The following is a 19,265-nucleotide window of genomic DNA, read 5'->3' on the forward strand; positions in this document are numbered from 1 at the left end:
TCCATAGAGGCGCGAGTTTTCCTGCCAAACTATGATTTTCTTTGCCGTATATATTCTAGAAAGCACACGTCGTGTTGTGCGTATTCTCGAAGGTACACGGCAAAGACCCTCTTTACCTTGTATTACATCAAGATACTAGGCAAAGATGTCATGTTTCGCTGCGTCCAGGGCGGCGGTACTCCTGTTGGAAGATGTGCCGACCTTAAAAAGATGGGCACATAAAATGACATGTTCCGGAGCTAATGATTTTTTCAGAAAATCAAATGTAAGGAAAATTGGACGCGTAGTTCAAATCCGCGCGATTCCAGCGGCATCGGCAGGAGACGGCGGGGGATCCTAAGGCATCCCGGAGAGCTAGCATGTTCTTATATAGTTGTGCACATTTGTCCCCCAAACCTATTTTCGCGTCCCATGTATATGCTTCACAAAAGAAACCCGTTTCGGCACTCGAAAAATGGAAAACGGTTTTTTCGTGGCCACGAAGCAAAACCCCGCACACAACATTGATTCATGTCTCAGGGAACACGCATGTGCATGCGCGGTATGACCTCGTTCTGGCAAACTATGCATGCATGTTTGCTATAAGCTAGCCCATTTGACCTAAAAGCCATATAACTCCGTAGTTGATTGCTCATTTCACGAATGTTTTTTTCGAATAACTAATTCATTCCAAGTTTGATTTTTTTTTCCTCGAAACTAGGTCGTATAAAATGACGCCCCATGAAGGTCACACATTTTTTAATTTTTTTTGAATTAGTTGTGCTCAAAATGGGACACATCGAACTTACTGTTACGCCGCATCGAGCACGGTGGTGCTCCTGCTGGAAGAAGCGCGAAACCGATAAAGATGGCCACATAAAATTACACATTCCGACACTAAAAATGATTTTTTAATAAAATCAGGGGTGAGGAAAAGTGGACGAGTAGTTCAAATCTGACCCGATTCCAACATCATCGGCGGGAGATGATGGGGGATCCTACGGCTTCCCGGAGAGCAAGTGTGCAGGGAGGATGTGTGAAATGCGTTGTGTAGGTGTTCTTTTATCATTGTGCACATGTTTCCCTCAACCCTAGTTCGCGCCCCTGACCCAGGTCCACAAAAATACCGTTTCAACCCTCGGAAAATGGAAAAAGTGGGTTTCTATGGCCACGATGGCAAAATCATGCATACGATGTTGATTCCAGTCCTAGGGCGCATGCATGTGCGTGGTATGATCCGGACACTATGCATACCCGTTGGTATAACCTAGCCCGTTTGACCTAAAAGCCATATAACTTCTTAGGTGATAGCTCATTTCGTGAATGTTTTCCCCTCGCAACTGGGTCACACAAAATGACGCCTTGCGAAGGCCTCACATTTTTCTGATTTTTTGAATTAGTTGTGCTCAAAATGGGACGCATCGACGTCCCGTTTCGCCGCGTCGAACACGGTAGTGCTCTTGCTGGGAGACGCACAGATCCGAAAAAGATGGCTACATAAAATGACATGTTCTGGAGCTAAAAATGATTTTCCAAAAATCAGGGGCGGGCAAAATTGGACGCGTAGTTCAAACTCCGCCCGATTCCAACGACATCGGCGGGAGACAGCGGGGATCCTACGACTTCCCGTAGAGCTATCGTGTGTGGTGGGTGTGTGGAACACGTGCATAGGTGTTCTTATATCGTTGTGCATAGGTTTCCCTCAACCTAGTTCGCGGCCCTTTGCCTACTTCACAAAAACGGTTTGGCACTCCGAAAATGGAAAACAAGTTTTCATTGGCCACAATGGCAAAGCCCCGCACACAACATTTATTCTATCCCAGGGCACACGCATATGCACAGTATGTATTCGTTCCGGCAAACTATGCATGCCCTGTTGGTCATAACCTAGCCCATTTGACCTAAAAGTCATATAACTTCGTAGGTGATAGCTCATTTCATGAATGTTTTTTCTAGAATAACTGTTGTATTCTAATTTTTTATTTTTCCTGACAAGTGGAAACAAAAAATAGCGCCTCGCAAATTTCTCATTTTTTCTATTTTTTAATTAGTTGTGCTCAAAATGGGACACACCGGACGTCCCGTTTCGCCACGTCGAGCGCGACGGTGCTCCTATTGGGAGACGAGCGAAATCGGAAAAAGTGAGCACATAAATTGACACGTTTTGGAGCTAAAAATGTTTTTTCCAGAAAAATAGGGGCAAGGAAAAGTGGGCACCTAGCTCAAATCCAGCCCGGTTCCAACGACATCAGCGGGAGATGGTGGGGTATCCTACGGCTTCCCGGAGAGTTAGCGTGTGCGTCAGGTGTGTGGAACACATTGCGTAGGTTTTCTTCTATCGTTGTGCATGGGTTTCCCTTAACCCTATTTCACGCTGTTTGTACCCTGCTTCACAAAAACACCTGTTTCGGCACTTGAAAAATGGAAAAAGGTTTTTTCGTGGCCACGATGGAAAAAAAACCCCACCCAAATCGTTGATTCCTGTCCCAGGTTGAACGCATGTGCACGGTATGGCCTCGTTCCGGCAAACTATGCATGCACATTGACCATAACCTAGCCCGTTTTGACTTAAAAGCCATATAACTTCATATGTTATAGCTTATTTAATTTCGTGAATGTTTTGCGGAATAACTGATGTATTCCAAGTTTGATTTTTCTCTCGTAACTACGTCGCATAAAATGACATATGTCTCATATTTTTTTTGGAATTTTTGAATTAGTTGTGCTCAAAATGGGACGCACGAGACGTCCTGTTTCGCCACGGCGAGTGCGGCGGTGCTCCTGTTCGGAGACGCGCAAACCGAAAAATATGGGCACACTAAATGACACACTCCATAGCTAAAAATGATTTTCAAGAAAATCAGGGGCGGGAAAAGTGGATGTGTAGTTCAAATCTGGCCCGATTCCAACTTCATTGGCGGAGACGGTGGGGGATTCTACGGCATCTCGAAGAGCTAGCTCGGAGGGCGGGTCACATAAATGACGCATCACGAAGGCCTCACGTTTTTATGTTTTTTTTGAATTACTTGTGCTAAAAATGGGATGCAACAGACGTCCAGTTTCGCCGCGTCAAGCGCGGCGGTGCTCTTGTTGGGAGACGAGTGAAACTGAAAAACATGGGCACATAAAATGACGTGTTCCATAGCTAAAAATGATTTTTCCAGAAAATCAGGGGCGATGAAAAGTGGACGTGTAGTTCAAATCCGAACCGATTCCAACGATATTAGCGGAAACGACGGGGGAACCCAAGGCTTCCCGGAGAGGTAGCGTGCTGGGCGGTTATGTGGATTACGCTGCATAGGTGTTCTTCTATCCGTGTGCACGGGTTCCCCTCAACCCTAGTTTTTTCGATTTGGGGAAGGGGCATGAGGATGTGTGAGCTAGTCTTTCGAGATGGAAAGTCCACAATATGATGATCTGTTGATGGGGAGGTCTTGTGGGAGCCTGGATTATACTCAAAAGAAGCTGAAAATACCCTTAGAAATTTTATTCAAATGTTGTACTCATAGTCATGGTATCTTACCCACGGAGTTCCTCCCCCTAGTGGCCACGAGACCGTCAATTGTCGCGCTGGTAAGGGTCGAAATATATAGTGGGGTGTGTGAGAAGGTTATTATACGAATCATGACATGCTTCGGAGAAAAAAATCCCGTCCTCGGGTCGCTCCCCCGCGGGCGACTCCAGGGTGCCCTAACCCTAGCCCCCGTCCACCCTCCTTCTCTGCCCTTCCCCCTTCACCGCCGCCGGCGGGAGCCACCGGGCAAAGCCCATGTGGTGCCAGTGCCGACGGTGGCCCTTTCTCTACCCGGCACGTTCCCTCCTCAGGCGGGGCTGGCAGCGGTGCTCCTAGGTTGACGACATTTCGGCGGCGGCGCGACTCCTAGGGTTGCGCGGTGTTGGGTGGCTTGATGGTGGCGGCGCAGCGATAAGGAAGCTGGTGGTAGCGCTTTCCCGTCCCGGGCCTGGGCCCTTTGGGCCCCATCTAGGCATGGGCGGGCTAGGTCTGGGCTTCCTTGTGATCTCTTCGGTGATCGACGGAGCGGCTCGTGCTGCGAGGGGGGGTCTGTACTATGGCGTGCTTACTCCAGCGTGGCCATGGGATCTTCACGAGCCCTTCGGGCTCGACCAGGCCAGTAGGGGTCTGGTTTGCTCCTATAATTGCGTCTGATCGGTTACCGCAGGTGGCGGTGGATCTTGTGCCCTCCCGCATGGCCGTTGTTCAGCCTCTTCTTGGTCATGGTTGTCTCTTCTTGTTTCTGTCGGCCGTAGTTGCTTGGCCACGGTGAGACAACGGTAGTGACTCCAAGACCGTGGTGGCGCGAGCTGGTGGGAGGTGACGTTGACGTAGCGTGATGGACCATTCGGGGTCGTGGTTCTTTGGGGGTTGGGAGAAATCCTTGTTGGATGTCCGACACCGATGATGTGATGCCCACGAGCGCCACCATTCCTTTCTTGAAGGGCGTCGGGGTTCCCCCTCCCCACACCCCTACCGCATACCGGGGGAAACCCTAGGATTTGTCCGGGAAGCAGCGTCGTCATCGTCGCATCCCTTCTTGAAGGTGTTGCTTAGGTTTGTGGCGCTTCGAAGGGCTAAGATCATGGTGGGAACTCTCCGAAGGGCGCAACTGTGGCGGATCATTAGCGTTTTCGTCGATTCGACTTGGTCGACATTGCTTTCCATTTTCCTTCTTCTTTTGTTTCTCTTGGGGTTTGATGTGCTGCTTGCCCCAGCGGTGGACTCAATCTTCTATCGGTTGGTTTAATATATCGGAGCGAAAGCCTATTTTGAGGAGAAGGTTATTATACATGGAGATGTGTACATTAGAAAATTACAATATACACAGGCCATGATCGCAGAGTAATGGAATAGCTATGTTCAATGTCAAAATAAAAGGTGCATGTGTATGTTTGCTAGGAGTGTAGTGGATTGGTGGATATACACGTACATGTGAAGACACTCATGCATGGACGACTCAAATAATATATTTTTACCTCCAATTATTTAAACAAAGATGGTGGATCGACACCTGCATGTTTTTGGTTCTGTTTAGCGTAATTATGGTAATGTCCAAGTTGCAATTCTGCAACTTCCGTCTTCTCGGTGCATACCTCTTTATTTTTTACTATGGATCCGGTGGATATCTTTTTGTAGCCACACCCATGCATTATTATGCCATGCAATCCATCTAGCAGATAGGAAACCACGTGATTAGAGGAGCAGATAGGGAAACCACGCCATTAGAGGAAGTGAATTAAAACAGATGAATTCAACCGACGCAAATCATGTAAGATATACTCCCGACCTCCCGTGCATGCCGGGTCCTCTCCTCCCCAATTACTTCTTCCGAAAGTCCAGCGGTAGCAAATTCTTGATCTGCCGATCCCATCAGATGGCTGCTGCTTCACCTCGCGCTCGTCCCACGGATCGTGCTCGCATCCATCGTCTCTCCGTATTCCTTGCTCCTCCTCCCTTCTCGCAGCTGCCCGCGCTGTCTCTCTATAAATTCCTACGATTGCTCTACTCTTCATCATCCAATGCCGCCACATCCTGCCTCCAAAAGCCACCACTAATTCTTTCATATTGAGCCCATGAATCCCATGTAGTTTTTGGTGACAGTTCAGCAAAGGCCAGACACAGTTATGCACGATATGGTCATATATGCTAGTGGAGAAGACGCACAATGCCTAAGAACTCTGTGTTCCTTCTCTTAGATCTAACTTCAGTTTAAATGGGATGGTGTAACTGAAACTTTGTTTTTGTTCTCGGCAGTGATTAGTGGCTTGCGGTGTGAGATATGGCGCTAGCTGATCTGCTGGAGGTGGAAACGGATGCGCATGTATATGCGTGCTTGTCCTTTCCCCACCGCCGACCTCTTACAAGCAGCGTACGCAGTCTTTTCCTTCATGTTCTATGATCTGCTTTTTTATCCCTTTCTGTATCATATATCCTACCTTTTTCTCAGCTGACTTGGTTGGATCTAGGGGTTCAGATACACACGTAGGAGATAGCAGAGTACAAATTAGCCTCACTTCCAGATTAAGTTTCGATTATGTCACAGTGTCATGCTCTAGCTCATTTTATTGGCCGCTTATGGTTCATGATTCAGCTACACTGTATGTGACCTGGACGAGATGTACAAACCATCACCAAACTCACCTTTAATGTTTGATCTCTGAACTTTGTAACTCTGTAATGAGTTTATATCTCAGCACTGCTGCCTTTGTAAAGAAAAAAAATATTGTGCGCTTGCTGGGCCACGGTCCAATCTAGATGGTAGAGGTCCACCAGCCCACTCACGTTCTCGCTCCCCTTTCTTCCGCCGATCCTCTGCCGGCGTCCCCTCCGCCGCCACCTGGTCTCCCCCGACTCCGGCACTTTCTCCCCAGGAACATCCTCCCATCCAGCCCCTACTTTTCGGCCAAGTGAGAATTGGCGCCTTCTAACTTGTGCATGTCGTCCAAGGCGGTGAGGTGCGGCGCGGCTGTCTTCTCGCTGGTGACGGGGGCGCCGGCGGCGACGCGATTCACGCGCCGTCGTCCGCGTCTCGTTGCAAGGATGAAGTTTTCCAGAGGCCTCACTGCCAATGGAGTGTCTAGTACTGCACCATATATACTCGGCCATGGAGAACGTAGTTCTGCTGTAGATGCATTTTGCAGTTGACAGCTAGCAGAACACTACTCTAAACCTGACCAAGTCTGCTATGGATGCATTACTGGTTCGTTCAGGTAAGTGAGCTAGATACTCAGCGTGTAGGAGATTGTTTTAGTTATCTAGGGTCATACACGGTGGAGGTTCTAGTTTCTGGATAATGTTTAGATTGCGACGAATTTGTCTCTGTGAACACTGCTACCTGTCTGGCTCACATATATGTGTATCTGTTTCCATATTGTTTGTGCTTTAATCATGTGCAGTTCATGTCTACTTGTGTGGCTGGAATGAGCAAGTGTATGTGATAATTAACCCACTAAGTGATGATATGTGTATGGACTATAGCAAAGCCCAGTTATTGGCTTGCTTTGTAGCCATTAAAAGAACGTCATGTTAATTAAATTGTTGGACGCTGGTAACTTATATTCATTTCGAATTTGGATGTAAAGCATCTTTTCTTGTATATACATGTGAGGAGATCTTGCTGACAGCCCCATTTTGTTTTCACCGGGATCCATAACTTTTTTAGTTGCTGTTCTATTATCCATATTTTCAAGAGCCTAGATGTATTACGACACACTTGTTCTGAACCTGGGACCGTGATACTGATTGTTGTTTGTCTTGACTGCATTACAGACAAATTCATCATTCGGTTTACCATGACTGTGATGGGCCCCAAGAACACATCTACGCCTTGCCGCCTCCACTGGCATATTGCTGCTAGTGGACGCCGGCCCCACTTGATACTCCTTGTAATGATGGCGCCGGGGCCAACTCTAGGACCATCGAGTTGTGGGATGCAGGAGGATGATCGGGTGTCACCTGTTGAGGTGGTTTTGGACTGCACCAAGAATTGGTTCCAGGACACTCTCAAGGAGGTGTGTGTGCCGGTGACACTGCTATGCAAGTGCTCGTAGCGGGTACGATGTCAACAAGAGCAACCACAAGGTGAGCCCCACGATCGCTTTCGTTCCAGATTTTCATGCAATCTGGGGTTAAACGAGCTGCCTTTTACAAAGGGCTTGGTTCAGAATATCTAACCATTACAATTCATGATTCTTGATGCACACGCGTGGGTAGATTTCTGGATACATTTGATGTGCCGCTATTACGGTTATGCTAATCCTTTAGCATCATAATATTGATAGGATGTTAGTAGTTAAGCTTGAGTTATGGCTTTCCAGAATTTCGTATATACAGGTCTTTGACCTAGTTTTTCCTTGTTTGATGATTTTTTCAGCCAGCAGCTCATTCTTAAATGCACGTCACCAAACATGCACCTGGCTTCATCAAATATGCTACTTCAGTATCTTTGAAGTATGTGACTTTTTATTGATGTAACTACTCCGACCCATAATATAAATATTGAGGCTTTAGTTCAATTTGGTCCAAATATGAACTAAAGCTCCGCCACTTATTATGGATCGGATGGTGTATACATTTTCTCTATTTGTTGAAACCCACACCAGACATGTTGTACTGACCTACTGCTGACAATTCTTTATTTGTATGAGTAACTTAGGTGTTATAATTTATACTGGACGTGTGTGTCTGTTCCTTGGCGGTGAAATTACTCGGTGGGATGTAACCTGGACAATTCAGGGGACTAAGCTCCATCATCTAAGAGAGGTGAAACTATTTTGATATTTATCATCTTTGGAGATGAAGTTATCTGATTGAGGTGTCATTTTTAGAACTAATCTGTGTATTTTCTATTTTGTTATGATATTTTTAGGACTCTATGGCGTTGATTGTAACACCTAAATGTTCAGCAACATGGAAGCCACTCGTAGCAGAATTTACGTGGTCGCGTTGAAGTTTTGCCATGAGACCGCACTAATGTGTACGATCTGTATAATATACAATTGGATAATGTTTTGGCTGTTTTGGCAACCAATTACTTACATTAGCGGTCGAAAAAGGTACAATTTAGTCCGTACATCTATAGTACTCCCTTGGCATGGATATATATGGTGTCTCTCCTTTGGTCCAAATATTTGAACAAAAATGGCTCTATTAGTATGTAATTTATGTGTTTAAAATGATTATCTTCAGATTTATACTGCACTAACTACTTGCAGTTCGCATGATTTGGAAATCTGGTCTGCCACTACTCAAAATCTAGCTAAACTTTTTTTTGGCATTTGATTGATTAGTTGGAGTTTGCTTGATATCTCTACTACATCTAAGTATCTAACACATGCTAGGTACTTCCATGGAGCTATGAGTTGCTTCCCAGAGAGCTTATCTGTCTTTGTGCGGTAGTGATCTGCTCTGGTTTCCTTAATTGTACCCTGCTACTACTACTACCACATGATTATAACAAGAAGCTTTCAGCATGTTGACTTCGTAGTCTATATTGAATGAATTTTACTATGCCATGAAACTTTTCTTTAGAAAAGAACTATGTCTTTCGTGTGTATACTCTTAATTTTGTCAAATATAATAGTGGCCAAATGTTCTTTCTTTATATTTTAGGTACAAGTGGTAGTCGTAGTGATTAAAACTGCTTCAAAAAAATCTCAACCCTAAACCTCTCACAGTATGTGTTTTGCAGGCATGTGTTCTCACGCACGGTTGTAGGCCCGTGGCCACGACTACTCCCCCTACACCTCTGCTCTTGGTCCCATGCGGTGAAGGTACTATCTTGGCTTTAGATATAATTATCTCAAGTGATTCCCCATATTTCTGAAGGTACTATTGTGTGTTGGGGACTAAACTCAGTTAATGTGTATTCATGAAGTGAAGTCCAAAAAGATATCGTTGTGTTTCATTCCAGCCATGCTTTGCATATACATGGTGTTTGAATTTGCAGGGTGTGGAAGTGTGAAGTAATTTTTTTAAGTAAGCATATCCACTGACATCGCCCCTGATGTGATTTTTCCCTTTCTTCTTGTGAATTTTGCCATAGTTGGAGAATGGTATAGCAGAAGGAGAAATTGTTATCATTGCAAAAGAATATTTTATTGATATTTATCATGCTTTAATTTTCTAGCAAAAAAATTTATATCTCTGTTTTTATCACTGCTTTGTAGATTTCGATGTGTTCGGGTTTTATAGCTCTGTCACACAGAAAATGTGCATGCGTGACAAACATTATGATCTTTCCGGTTGATGCAGTCTTTGTGTTGGTTTTTTCCCCGATGTAGGTTGCTGCTTATTTTGCATGCCTATTTCCACGGCAGAGTATTCTACTTTGTAAACCTTGCTATAATCTACTCATACATGAGTAATGCTCTTATTTCACTATGGTCATGTGTCACTGACTTCTATATTTAATTTTCGAACTATAAGCAAATTGTACGTATATTTAATTATAAAACTGTCACATGCTGCTGCCATAAGGACAAACTAGCTAAAAGCATTGAGGACAAATTGAACCGATAAATGGTTGCTAGCACTGAGAAACTATGGATCCTCTTGCCATCTGGCTTAATGTTCTTTTGCCTTCTCTTGCTTTTCACCTTTTTATATTTTTTCGCATCAAAATAGGATGTTTACCCATCTTTGCATGTGTGAAAAATTTGAACATATCATTAATTTGATTTCTTGGTTTTTTGCCGGTATCAAGTGTTGAAACCACAAAATAATCTTAGTATACGGTTTAGACACAGTGTTTTTAGCCTATGAATGAGAAGTCATTTAGTTTCCGATGATAATAAACGTGGCTACATGGTTATCATTGTATGCATGTGTTGATCTGGGTCATTTGATTGATGGTCATTTTTACACCATAGAGTTATCTAAAGCTGAGTTGAGTCCATGATGAATAGCTACATGTTGGAATTACCACCTGATTGTTAAGTGACGACATTTTATCTGGCTTTCTGAGCTTAATGTGAGACACCCGTTTTACCCAATTTGCTTTCATTTCTTAAATTTATTCTCGTTTATTAGCCATAAACAACATTTGCTTTTGTCGCGTGCAAATGTTCTGCCTTTGACCATATCCTTGTGGTTTTGTCTGGGTGGCAATACCATTTCATTTGTTTAATCTGTTGTGATTTTAGTTGAATTTGCAGTGTCAAAATTGTAAGTTTTGTTCCTGCTTGTCCGGTGATGAATAACTTACTAACTGTACCATCTTTCGAGACTGATTATTCGCTTTGTGGATATAGCTATCTTCTCCCAATTCTATGGCCAAATTGAACATCTAGTGGATGCTACATATTTTGTGTGTTCCGATGAGCTTTTCTCTGTCCTGGAATGAAATATTTTACAGGGATTTGGAATGAATATGATCTACATGTTTAGGTTAAGCCAGAGTGATGTTCATTCATAAATATATTTGCATGTGCAATGAAAATGAAGCACCATTTTTTGGGATGTGGAGGAAATGAAGACTTGTAAAGAGATGTGAGTCCACTTATCTTTTTTATTTTTGTTTGCTTAAAGTATACGAGAGGCTCAAATTCTGTTTTTACGATCTATTCCTTTCGAGATATGATCTTTATCACTCAGTCCTCATCTCTAGAATGATTCCCTGAGGTGATTGACTACATCCCTCTTTCCCCGTTCCATGGTCTAATTGAGATTTTGTTTCTGCTCCGTTTGTTCAAATTGCAAGATAAGGTCCTTTGGTATGTGAGAGCGTGGGGGTGTCCGCGATGGGTGTCCTTTGGTTGCTGAAAGCATGGGGCAGCCATTGATGCCTTGATAGAGCGAGGAGGCAGCCAGGTCATTGCTTTAGGTGGCCCAATGTATTCGCCGCTTACATGCACCGGATGTATCACTAATTGTGGTGGTGGAGCTCGAGATAGATGAGAAAATATCGGGTAGCAACCATTCCCTTTGATCTATTTAATCTTAAATCTTTCAGTCACTTCATTTGCTCTTGGTCGTGGCAAGAGAGAGTTCACCAGGTCAACACTAGGCCATAATAATGTGAGTATTCCTCATCCAACCAAACTTACTTCTAGTGACCAGTAGTTATTGAACAAAAGGGATATATTTTGAAAAGAATATATAAGGCTTTTGGTCATATGAATTAGTTTGTCGCATATCCCGCTTTATAAGGACACTTGTTTGTTTGTACCTCTCAAAAGTTCAAATTGTATGATACATCTTCTGTGGTTGTTCGGAGTTCCGCGGATCAATTAGATGCTTAGATGATGTGGTGAGAATACATACTAAAGTGTTCAAATTAACTGTAAGTTGCAGTGTAGAGTTTCTATCTGGTAATTACTCATCATACTGCATCACATCTTAAAGTTTCTTAAAGGTGGATCTTTTCACTCATGCCAGTTTGGAAAAGCGTCTTCTTGTTGCAGTACTCCTTCCATGCGACAATTCTCAGCTAAAAATATACTTGTGCTAATTATAGATTTCAGGGAATGGTACCACAATATATGATTGCATATTGTTCCTCTTAGAAGATGTGCTAGAGTAATTCAGCTACTCTTGATAAGTTTGTCAAATATAATATATGACTTCTCAGTGGTTCTTATTTGCATTGACGTACAGTCAATTGACTTAAACCCTGTCTTAACTCGGATGGCCATGGACAATGGTAATGCTTATGTTCGTCGTCGCTAGTATCCACAATGCCAACTAAAAGATGCATTTACCAGATTAAATTTTATGATCTATGTTATTCTGTTACCAAGCAAATTTCTGTTGAGCTGTTCCCTTTTGCCAAACTTCAAGTTTTTCCCGAAGCTTCATACTTTTTGCTTGGTGGGCATGTGTATAACTTAGTAGCTTGATGTGTGGAAGGATGTTCTCTCTGTCTTAATTGTCTCATACACTTGTTTCTTGGGAAATTAAATTCTGGTGTTGATTCAACAATCTGCTAAAATGGGCTTTAGAAGGGAAATCGATCTCTTTTTTGGTTAATCTTTAGCTTGAAGTCATTTGGTAAGTCATTTTGTGGATAGTAAGCTTGTTTTTATCCAATGTTGTTGCTAATATTTTGGTGGTTAGTAACTTGGCCTTATGAAATCTTTTCGTTGTTGTCATGTACATGTTTTCTTTTAGAATCTTCTCTTGCTAAACTAAATACGTGTCTTTACCTTGTCATATATTTATGCTATATGTTACTCCATTTAAGTGTTTGTTCAGAAGTAATAATCTTAGGTACATATTATTCACAGAAACATTTGATTCATTCTCTTAGATTCCTCCATACTTGCTTCTTTTGATGTGGATGGTATCACCAATGGTGCATGCTGCAAGGAATTTGTGCCACTTTTTTGTGTGATTGGCCTGATGATGTTGTCCGAATGCATTTCAAGGGCAATGTGCATGCCCTGGCCAGATACATGTATTGTGTATGGGAAGAGTATGGTGGATCCATATTATGGATACATTGAGTGAATATATGAATGACCAGGTCTTGTCCTGAAGAAGGAACTTATAACAGCCTCGTACCCGGTTGTTTCCCTTTTTGATTTTGCTCTGCATGACCCGCTGCTTGCAATAGTTGACTGATTATTTTGCTGGTATTTTTACTTTGAAGCCTGTGAATCTGTGAGCTCTTTGAGGGACATCTCCCGAATGACATCGACATGTATGCAACAATCGCTTCAACGCAGAGTATAGAAGTTGAGGTTGTTATTGCCTTGGCGAGTACCCGAGCCCTCCTTCGGAATACAAACACCTACTTGGATGACTTGTACATTATTTTCTTGGATGGAAGACATGCACCTTATTCTTCATATTTGTTGGCGGGTCTTGCTGTGTTTTACTTCATTTAATTTTCACATGGTCAAATCATGTTCTGGTAAAGTCTCGGTGGATTCTAGAATTGTCATCAGTGGCATGTATTTGCAATGCGGGACAAGCTTTTTCATCATCAGGTATTTTCTAGCTAAAATCGATTTTCTAGCTAATATGTCATGTAGTGCTTTGAGAATCTCCTGTTGCTATAATCGATCTTCTAGCTGTCAAATCTGTGTTTTTGCGTTGTCATATATTTATGCTACTCGTTTATGTAGTGTTTGTTCAGCACTAAGAATCTTAGGCACCCATAATTGTCTCTGAAACATCTTACTCATTCTTTTACATCCCGCGGGGTTTAATTCTTTTGATGTGGATGATATCACCAATGGTACATGCTGGCATGCTACAAGGAGTTTATTGTGACCGACCTAATGAGGTTCTCCGGAGGCATTTCAATTGCAATAGTGATGCCATGGTGTCTGTTCAAGACTACATGCAGGTTGTCGCATCTTAAAAATTATTTTGGCATATCGATATTGTTGATATATTGAGTGAATACATACGTTTAGGAGAGGGGACAATATAATATTAGATCATTTGCGAGTGTTTTTGGTTTTAAAAGGATATTATTCTGCTCCACTAGGTGGTGCAGGTGCTTCTCTTCAAGGACCCCCAGCTGTGTTCATTTGGGTGCTTGCTGTTTCTCTAACAATCTTGAAGGAGGATCATCACTGCCCTTTCTTGCAGCGGCGCTGTCGCGACTTCGTCGATGCCAGATGGGTCACCAAGGCGGCTGTGAGGAAGATAACTAGGTGCTCAGAGGTGTCATGGAGACCATGCGTCTGCAGCTCCCAGTAGCATTTGAATCTGAGTGTGTAGAACGTACAGGCTGCACTATATCTTGTGTTCACTATGTAAATATTTTAGCTTGGTCATAGAATTCCCTAGCTTTGCATGCAAACTATGGCGACCGCCAGGGAAATATTTTACCATTCTGCTCAGATGTGTTTGCTAGAGCAGTAGGTATGCAACATTATTCTATTACAAGTTTTGATATCTATGGATTATCATATCTTCTGTTATAAGTAATTATATGATTTGAGACCGTTATATATATATTACTGACGGTGAACACCTTTGGTCGACTGAACATGGAGATATACTATCATATATCACAGCAGCTAGCTTTTTCTGAACCATGCACAACCTCATATTTGTTTGCCTGCATTTCTTTATATTAATCGCTGAGGGGTGGGCACGCAAGGCCTTGTTTGTAACATGAACCTTTTCTTTTCCGTGTGTTTCTGTACAAAGAAACAAATCACGAATGGTTTTAGAAAATAGATCGAAATTAGTAGTACTCCCTCCGTCCATAAATAGATGCCAAATATTTATTTAAATTTGGATGTATCTATACACTAAATCGTGTCTAGATACATTCAAATTTAGACAAACTTTTGGCATCTATTTACGGACAGAGGTAGTAGCATTTGACGTTTGTTTTTGGTATAGTTGAGGCAGGAATCCCTTATTTAATAGTTACTAAAAAAACTGTTCAATAATATAAGGTTGACTGTTTGTTCTAGGTATAGCTGAGGCTGCAATCCCTCATCTTTCAGAAAAAAACGAGTAAAATTCAGCAAATAACAAAGCAATTGCATATTTTTGCTCGAGCGAAATGCACGTACTGCTCATGGGCGATGTCCAAAACGGTCCCCAAACTAATGAATTGCACCATCACGGTCCTGTTCGATCTCGCTAAACGAGTCCATGTATGGTCCGAATGCTGTATTATGCCTCCCGTATGTTGGTGAGCGTTGGAGCAGATCGAGCGCGTCCACGTCCAGCATGCATGTGTAGCTCACGACGTAGTGGTTGGTGAGGACGATGCCTCCAATGGGACCATGAGCGCCGGCCGCTCTCCCTGGAGCTGAGCTGCCTCCTTAATTGGCAGCTGGAAGGCGATGCCGAGCATGACTCTGACCAGCGATGGCACTTGGTGAAGCTGAAGGTCCGCGTTGCAAGGGCGAACGAGCGTGTTGGCCGGTGCGACGGCGTGAGCACGACGAGCACCGGCGCGGAGTGCTCAAGCTTGCAGATGTGGTCATTGCCACGCCACACACATTCACGGTGATGGAATTGCACCCCCTAAGAGGACCAGAAGAAGGCCGGGCACCGACGCCAGCAGCGAGCCGCGCGGACAACAGGTGCGACGTGCGCACCGCGGACCCCAAACACGGCCAGCACGAGCACCGGAAACGACACACAGTGTGTGACCATCGGTGCGTCCGTGAGCACGTACGAGGATGGCGAAAACCACGAGACTCGCGACACAACGGGGAGATGACCTGGATCACAGAAATGCCGAGGTCCACGAAGTTGTTGCCCGCAAAGTACGTAGTACCCAACATAGCAGAGCACAAGATCGAAGAACGGGCGGAGCGGAGGAAGACAATGATGATGTCATCGACCCCAAGCATCCTCCTACGTACAGAGGCAATTAAGCACGGCAGCGGCTGCTGGATGGTGCGACCAAGAAGGCATGGCTTGCGCGCTGCTCTAGGAAGATGACGACGTGAGTTTGGACGAATTACGTCACCAAAATACGGGCCAATCAGGCTTTGGACCCGTACGTAGACATGTTACCTGAGGTTAGGGATCGTATTGGATCATTCTTTTTCTTGAGATCAAGAACCGTTTTAGGTATGGCCAGCAAGTATAAGGTGCATTTCACTCTTTTTGCTCTGGCACCAATCCGATGTAACCAAGGAAGTAGATAATCACCATTCCATAATTAACTCCCGCTACTACTACTATCCCTGCAAATAACTGACTCCGAAATTATCTCTGGCGCCGATATGAGGTACTACTAACAAAGAAAGTAGATCATCACCAATCCCGTAATTAACGTCCTGACCGGTTGGATGCCGATAATCAATCCAAGATTTCATCCGGCTACTAAATAGTCCATTAATCTCGCCACCTCAGTAAATTATGGGATTGGTTTTTGCAGCGCCACCTCATCGATCCGTGGGATCAAGCATCGCAGCCCTCCATCGCTTGCTCACCACCAGCAGATGGATATGGTTCCCGCACCAGCTCTCTCCTCCCTGAAATGTTTAGCCTCTCTTCCCTCCAACCTTAGCTCTACATATACTAGGAGGGGTGTGTTTCTACGCGTGCGTCGTGTGTGACGACTTAGACTTTGACTCTTGCTCGGAGAGGAGAGGAGAGAGGGCTTACTCCATCGTCCACCAGACTCGATTGCCGCCGTCTGGTATAATCCTCGGTTTCTGTCTTTTGCTCTGTTTCTTATTCTGATGTCATGCAGCGTCTTAAGAGTTGTTTCTTCTGCTGTGATGCAGCAGTACTGATCGATTTGGTTTGGAACCGGCAGCCAGAATTGAAGGGAGCCGGAGTCTCGGCGGATCGGAGGTTACATGGCGGGGACGACCCGGATGAAGGAAGAAGGTTTTCCACGGGTAAGTCGTTTTCTCCCTTTTTCCTGTTTTGAATCTCGTACGTACGAATCATTTTTCTGCCTGACGGACAATCTGTCCGGAAATTAAACACGCCCTGGGCTCACCATCCACACAGGAGAGAGCTCCACAACAACCTTGTGCAGGGACAGGCGCAGATGCGGCAAGAGGTTCGGAGAGGTCAGTTCGTCGCCCAGACTTTACTGGTCGCTGCCCCGTTCATCCAAACAGATTTGATTCACAAGAAAAATAGAAATTAAAATGAGAGCATAAAATCATGCTTAATTAAATATGCAATAAAGGTTCATATATATTTAATGCTCATTCAAAAACAATTCAGTATTAAGATGATCTTCTTATTAGTCCTCATGAAATTCCAATTGTCAAACACCTGCAAAATAGAATGATTCAAATTTGAATTAAAAACAGAATTCAAAATAGAAATACAAAACAGAAAATAAATAAAAGAGAAAAAGAAGAAAAGCCTCACCTGGACCTTACCTGGCCGAGTAGCCCACCAGCAGCCCAACACGTGGCCCAAGCCCAGGCCGAAAGACGACCCACCGTACCGGTTCGCAGGGGAGAGCCTCGTCTTCTTCCTCCTCTGCATGGACGACACGACGAAGACGTGAACCACTTCCCCGGCCACCTCGTCGTCGTGGATAAGAGCGCACGGATGCCAGAGATCAAGCCGGAGGTGCATACAAGAATTGTTGCGTCCTCCTTATCCCAGAACTCGCCAAGATTCGTGCTCAGACATTGCGCCGACAACGTCAAGCATCCCAGCCAGTCGCCGCCGTCGTATCGCCATCTCAATGAACGTCGAGAGCTATAAATAGGCCAGAATGATCTCCGTGAACTCGTTGTTCTGCGAAGCCACTCCATCCTTCCCCAAACCCTCTCAATCCCTCACAATCCCCACTTACTAGCCGCCAGAGTCGAGCAAAGATTCGACGAATGGAGCCATGCCGGAGACCAGGTTTTAGTCGAGGAGGTGCGCCTCGACGTCTTCTTCATTCTGGCCAAGCTACGCATCCAGGGGATCTGGGCACCAGCCCAATTTCAACATCTCCTCCCGCAGCACCTCGTCGGAATCGGTGAAATCCTCGACGTATTCCCCCACAATCGTCGTCGCCGACCATCTGCGAAGACTCAGGGTATGATTGCGCATTCGTAGCCTCCTTTATCTCCTCAAATCATCCATCGTAGCTCAATTTAGGGGTTTGGCCGGAGCCCGCCGCCGCAGATGGTTGTCGCCGGCGATGTTCCGGTGATTCCCTAAGAAAAGCGAGCACACCATCGGCTTCAGCGTGTCAAGGGGGTTCGAGCAGTGCTAGCTGCGCATCCAGGGGCGCCATAAATCGGTGGCGCCGTTGCACGTTGACCGCCGGCGGTGATTGACCGGTGAAGGTGGCGTGGCCGTGGGCCAGCTGCACCTTTGACCAGTCCTCGTCCGCGTGGCAGCCGCGTGGAGGCAGGTCCCATCTGTCTGCATCACAGGGTAGATTTAGGACGGTAACTTTAGTAATTTGCCCTAGGGAGAGCTTTAGTCAACGGATCTGCTACATTCAGATCAGTGTGTACTTTGCAAATCTTTACTTCTCCATCTTCGATGTACTCGCGAATCGAGTGGTAACGCAGCTTGATATGCTTCAGCCTCTTGCGTGATCTTGGTTCTTGTGCATTGACGATGGCACCCATGTTGTCACAGTAGATGACTTGTGGGTCCAATGCACTAGGAACCACACCGAGCTCTACAATGAACCTCTTCATCCATACCGCTTCTGATCAAGCCTCTGAAGCCGCTATGTACTCCGATTCTGTTGAAGACTTCGCCACCGTGCACTGCTTCGAGCTTGCCCAGCTTATTGCAGCACCATTCAATATAAACACGTACCCAGACTGAGACTTAGAGTCATCAGGATCAGTGTTCCAACTTGCATCGGTGTAACTGGTTACAACGAGCTCTTGGTCACCTCCATAACAAAGAAACATATCCTTAGTTCTTTTCAAGTACTTCAGGACATTCTTGACCGCTGTCCAGTGTTTCATTCCTGGATCACTTTGATATCTGCTAGTCAAACTAACAGCATGTGCTATATCCGGTCTACTACATAGCATGGCATACATAATAGAGCCTACTGCCGAGGCATAGGGGATCTGATTCATCCTTTCTCTTTCTTGTGCCGTAGCCGGACCTTGAGTCTTACTCAAGACCTTGCCTGGTTACATAGGTAAGAACCCTTTCTTACTTTCGTCCATTCTAAACTTCTTTAGAATCTTGTCCAGGTATGTACTATGTGATAGCCCTATTAGGCGTTTTGATCTATTTCTATAAATCTTGATGCCTAATATATACAATGCTTCACCAAGGTCTTTCATTGAAAAACTATTATTCAAATAACCTTTTACACTGCTTAATAGTTCTATATCATTCCCAATCAATAATATGTCATCTACATATAATATCAGGAATGCTACAGAGCTCCCACTCACTT

The 19,265-nt window shown here is 44.5% G+C and overlaps 1 protein-coding gene and 2 non-coding genes across 4 annotated transcripts in view; all 3 read left to right on the plus strand.

Annotated features, from left to right (window-relative positions):
• LOC127297368 (uncharacterized) overlaps window positions 1-19,265 on the plus strand; it is a 254,229-nt gene that overhangs the window by 169,961 nt on the left and 65,003 nt on the right. The window lies entirely within an intron of this gene.
• On the plus strand, window positions 10,385-10,466 carry LOC127297781 (small nucleolar RNA snoR77Y). Its single transcript, XR_007849470.1, has one exon. It is a non-coding gene; the product is annotated as a small nucleolar RNA snoR77Y (small nucleolar RNA).
• On the plus strand, window positions 10,526-10,650 carry LOC127297766 (small nucleolar RNA Z112). Its single transcript, XR_007849455.1, has one exon. It is a non-coding gene; the product is annotated as a small nucleolar RNA Z112 (small nucleolar RNA).

This window comes from Lolium perenne, chromosome 4, assembly GCF_019359855.2.
Source record: "Lolium perenne isolate Kyuss_39 chromosome 4, Kyuss_2.0, whole genome shotgun sequence".
NCBI lineage: Eukaryota > Viridiplantae > Streptophyta > Magnoliopsida > Poales > Poaceae > Lolium > Lolium perenne.